Source organism: Schistocerca cancellata, unplaced genomic scaffold (assembly GCF_023864275.1).
Source record: "Schistocerca cancellata isolate TAMUIC-IGC-003103 unplaced genomic scaffold, iqSchCanc2.1 HiC_scaffold_326, whole genome shotgun sequence".
NCBI classification, from domain to species: Eukaryota; Metazoa; Arthropoda; class Insecta; order Orthoptera; family Acrididae; genus Schistocerca; species Schistocerca cancellata.
The window spans coordinates 30001-35000 of record NW_026046344.1 but is presented as its reverse complement, the minus strand read 5'-3'; the positions used below and the strand labels follow the sequence as shown (position 1 = coordinate 35000).

General features: G+C 56.0%; 3 non-coding genes across 3 annotated transcripts in view; all 3 read right to left on the bottom strand.

Moving 5' to 3' along the window:
• LOC126117684 (large subunit ribosomal RNA) overlaps positions 1 to 306 on the bottom strand; it is a 4222-nt gene extending 3916 nt beyond the window's left edge. The window contains exon 1 of the ribosomal RNA XR_007525547.1: positions 1 to 306. This exon is cut by the window's left edge and continues 3916 nt beyond it. This is a non-coding gene — a ribosomal RNA (large subunit ribosomal RNA).
• A 188-nt stretch (positions 307 to 494) lies between these two features.
• LOC126117692 (5.8S ribosomal RNA) lies at positions 495 to 649 on the bottom strand. Its single transcript, XR_007525552.1, has one exon. It is a non-coding gene; the product is annotated as a 5.8S ribosomal RNA (ribosomal RNA).
• Positions 650 to 1003: 354 nt separating this feature from the next.
• LOC126117682 (small subunit ribosomal RNA) lies at positions 1004 to 2912 on the bottom strand. The gene has a single exon (XR_007525545.1). It is a non-coding gene; the product is annotated as a small subunit ribosomal RNA (ribosomal RNA).
• Positions 2913 to 5000: the final 2088 nt, after the last annotated feature.

The window sequence follows — 5000 nt, the reverse complement described above, 5'->3', positions numbered from 1 at the left end:
TGGAGCTGCACTCTCAAGCAACCCGACTCGAAGGAGAGGTCCCGCCGACGCTCGCACCGGCCGCTACGGGCCTGGCACCCTCTACGGGCCGTGGCCTCATTCAAGTTGGACTTGGGCTCGGCGCGAGGCGTCGGGGTAGTGGACCCTCCCAAACACCACATGCCACGACAGGCGGCAGCCTGCGGGGTTCGGTGCTGGACTCTTCCCTGTTCGCTCGCCGCTACTGGGGGAATCCTTGTTAGTTTCTTTTCCTCCGCTTAGTAATATGCTTAAATTCAGCGGGTAGTCTCGCCTGCTCTGAGGTCGTTGTACGAGGTGTCGCACGCCACACCGCCAGCCGGCTGTGCACGCTACCGAGAAAGTACCGGTATGCGAACCGCCAGGCGACGGGCGCGCATCGCACGTTTAAGGAGACGCGGCCGGCCCCACAGGCGGCCACGACACTCCCAGGTCTCCGAAGCGGGACAAACGCCGCGCGCTTCAGTATACGTAGCCGACCCTCAGCCAGACGTGGCCCGGGAACGGAATCCATGGACCGCAATGTGCGTTCGAAACGTCGATGTTCATGTGTCCTGCAGTTCACATGTCGACGCGCAATTTGCTGCGTTCTTCATCGACCCACGAGCCGAGTGATCCACCGTCCTGGGTGATCTTTTTCATTTAGTTTCCACTGTCTCTTTCAAGACAGTTGCATAGGCGGGACTGAGGCGTTTGACGGCCCCTGTTCCAGCGTTCCTGTGTCCAACGGCCTCACGGCCGATGGGCGTCGTACGGCTCCACACCGGAGCGGACAGGCACTCGGGCGAAAGTCATTCAAAACCGGCGCCAGGCGCCAGGTGCCGCAGGCCAGCCGCTCCAGAGCTTCAGCGCTCGTACCACACAACATTTTGTCCGTTAGTTTTGAGAGGCACGCGTGGTTCCGCACGCGGCGCACGGCTGCTGCCGTACAGGTAGCGTGTTGCGCGACACGACACGCACATCGAAAGACATGCAGTCTAGTCGGTAATGATCCTTCCGCAGGTTCACCTACGGAAACCTTGTTACGACTTTTACTTCCTCTAAATGATCAAGTTTGGTCATCTTTCCGGTAGCATCGGCAACGACAGAGTCGATGCCGCGTACCAGTCCGAAGACCTCACTAAATCATTCAATCGGTAGTAGCGACGGGCGGTGTGTACAAAGGGCAGGGACGTAATCAACGCGAGCTTATGACTCGCGCTTACTGGGAATTCCTCGTTCATGGGGAACAATTGCAAGCCCCAATCCCTAGCACGAAGGAGGTTCAGCGGGTTACCCCGACCTTTCGGCCTAGGAAGACACGCTGATTCCTTCAGTGTAGCGCGCGTGCGGCCCAGAACATCTAAGGGCATCACAGACCTGTTATTGCTCAATCTCGTGCGGCTAGAAGCCGCCTGTCCCTCTAAGAAGAAAAGTAATCGCTGACAGCACGAAGGATGTCACGCGACTAGTTAGCAGGCTAGAGTCTCGTTCGTTATCGGAATTAACCAGACAAATCGCTCCACCAACTAAGAACGGCCATGCACCACCACCCACCGAATCAAGAAAGAGCTATCAATCTGTCAATCCTTCCGGTGTCCGGGCCTGGTGAGGTTTCCCGTGTTGAGTCAAATTAAGCCGCAGGCTCCACTCCTGGTGGTGCCCTTCCGTCAATTCCTTTAAGTTTCAGCTTTGCAACCATACTTCCCCCGGAACCCAAAAGCTTTGGTTTCCCGGAGGCTGCCCGCCGAGTCATCGGAGGAACTGCGGCGGATCGCTGGCTGGCATCGTTTATGGTTAGAACTAGGGCGGTATCTGATCGCCTTCGAACCTCTAACTTTCGTTCTTGATTAATGAAAACATACTTGGCAAATGCTTTCGCTTCTGTTCGTCTTGCGACGATCCAAGAATTTCACCTCTAACGTCGCAATACGAATGCCCCCGCCTGTCCCTATTAATCATTACCTCGGGTTCCGAAAACCAACAAAATAGAACCGAGGTCCTATTCCATTATTCCATGCACACAGTATTCAGGCGGGCTTGCCTGCTTTAAGCACTCTAATTTGTTCAAAGTAAACGTGCCGGCCCACCCAGACACTCAATAAAGAGCACCTTGGTAGGATTTCAACGGGGTCCGCCTCGGGACGCACGAACACGCACGAGGCGGTCGCACGCCTTCGGCTCGCCCCACCGGCAGGACGTCCCACGATACATGCCAGTTAAACACCGACGGGCGGTGAACCAACAGCGTGGGACACAAATCCAACTACGAGCTTTTTAACCGCAACAACTTTAATATACGCTATTGGAGCTGGAATTACCGCGGCTGCTGGCACCAGACTTGCCCTCCAATAGATACTCGTTAAAGGATTTAAAGTGTACTCATTCCGATTACGGGGCCTCGGATGAGTCCCGTATCGTTATTTTTCGTCACTACCTCCCCGTGCCGGGAGTGGGTAATTTGCGCGCCTGCTGCCTTCCTTGGATGTGGTAGCCGTTTCTCAGGCTCCCTCTCCGGAATCGAACCCTGATTCCCCGTTACCCGTTACAACCATGGTAGGCGCAGAACCTACCATCGACAGTTGATAAGGCAGACATTTGAAAGATGCGTCGCCGGTACGAGGACCGTGCGATCAGCCCAAAGTTATTCAGAGTCACCAAGGCAAACGGACCGGACGAGCCGACCGATTGGTTTTGATCTAATAAAAGCGTCCCTTCCATCTCTGGTCGGGACTCTGTTTGCATGTATTAGCTCTAGAATTACCACAGTTATCCAAGTAACGTGGGTACGATCTAAGGAACCATAACTGATTTAATGAGCCATTCGCGGTTTCACCTTAATGCGGCTTGTACTGAGACATGCATGGCTTAATCTTTGAGACAAGCATATGACTACTGGCAGGATCAACCAGGGAGCTGCGTCAACTAGAGCTGAGCAGCCGGCCGCCCGGGAGTGTGTCCCAGAGGCCCGCGCGAACACGCAAGCGTCCGCTCAATTATTCTGCAAACAGGAGGAGGCTGAGCTCCCCTGCACAATACACCTCGAAACCCTCTCAGGTCCCGGCGGCGCGCAGCGCCGTCCTAAGTACTTGGTCGGGTTCGAGAGAGGCGCAATCGCCCGGAGTTAGGCGAGTAGACGCTTTAGGTGCGACCACCCGTGCTCCCAACTGAGCTTGCCGCTGCCGACAGAGGCCCGGGAGCGTGCTGTCGTGGCATTGCCGGCGGGAGACAACACGCGCCACCTACGGTGACCGGCAGCTCCAACGCCAGCGCCACAGAAGGGCAAAGGCCCCACGTGGGTGCCGAAGCGAACTCTCCCAGCACAGCGCACGTGCCAACACGTCTGCACAACTGCGATACAAACCACCAGCGAGAACCGCTGGGGCGACCGAGCAGCAGACGGCGTCGCGGCGCCGAGTGCCGGGCGGCGGCGCATCCTCAACGCACACAGTCCTCAATCGGACCAGCACACTGCAGATGTCCACCGCGCTTCGCACCGGGCCAGCGAGGACCCACTTTGGCTGCACGGCGCCGCGCGCAGGGTGCCCCGGCGCGCAGCTGCGCCGCCTGCCGCGTCCGTCGGCCGGCGCGCCTGCCACTGGGCGCCCCCACCAGCCGGCTGTAGCGCGTGCGCCCACGCACCGCGCGGCCAGCACGCCGGGCGGCCCCCCCTCACCGGCCGGGGACAGTCCCACCCACCCACAGCCGCGTATCGCTTCACACCCAGATTCACATTCACGTTCGTTGGTATGGTGGGGACCGCTTCGTAGCTGTACCGATCGTTGCCCTCACAGATGTACCTCCAGCAAGGACAACCGCACCACAACGGGTTACCAGTTGTTCATTTGCGTAACGTCACCAGTAAACGTACACGTCCATCCCCGTTTGCAAAGTCAACTATTATTGCATGCCTGCCTGTCAGGTGTCAAGACACACTACATCCGCTCACATCCACGCAACAAAATGTGCCCGACTAGAGGGCACGTGGAAGGTGCCCCCGTACGTATGCGATGTCCACTGCGCGACCAACTGTCAACCGGCCTCTGTAGCATGTCGCAGATGTGGAACGCGGGGCACCGTGCTATCACATTGTGTGAGAAGAGACTACTACGTCTGCATACACGCGCCACTACATGAACAGACGGCTCATGCTGATCGCCATCCACTGCGTCCATTACTCCCACACGTCTCTATGGCGTACCACACTGCAATGCAGCTGTTATGGGGAGATGACACGTAGCTGTGTACACAACATTCTGAGCGGGTTGCGGTTGGACAATACATTACTGTAACGTGTCATATGCCAATTACAGAGCAGGGTAAGGCACAACTTGGGTTAGGTTAAGGCACAACTTGGGTTAGGTTAAGGCACAACTTGGGTTAGGTTAAGGCACAACTTGGGTTAGGTTAAGGCACAACTTGGGTTAGGTTAAGGCACAACTTGGGTTAGGTTAAGGCACAACTTGGGTTAGGTTAAGGCACAACTTGGGTTAGGTTAAGGCACAACTTGGGTTAGGTTAAGGCACAACTTGGGTTAGGTTAAGGCACAACTTGGGTTAGGTTAAGGCACAACTTGGGTTAGGTTAAGGCACAACGTGGGTTAGGTTAAGGCACAACGTGGGTTAGGTTAAGGCACAACGTGGGTTAGGTTAAGGCACAACGTGGGTTAGGTTAAGGCACAACGTGGGTTAGGTTAAGGCACAACGTGGGTTAGGTTAAGGCACAACGTGGGTTAGGTTAAGGCACAACGTGGGTTAGGTTAAGGCACAACGTGGGTTAGGTTAAGGCACAACGTGGGTTAGGTTAAGGCACAACGTGGGTTAGGTTAAGGCACAACGTGGGTTAGGTTAAGGCACAACGTGGGTTAGGTTAAGGCACAACTTGGGGGTAGATTGCGGTGCAAATTGCGTTACATTGCGGTGCAAATTGCGTTACATTGCGGTGCAAATTGCGTTACATTGCGGTGCAAATTGCGTTACATTGCGGTGCAAATTGCGTTACAT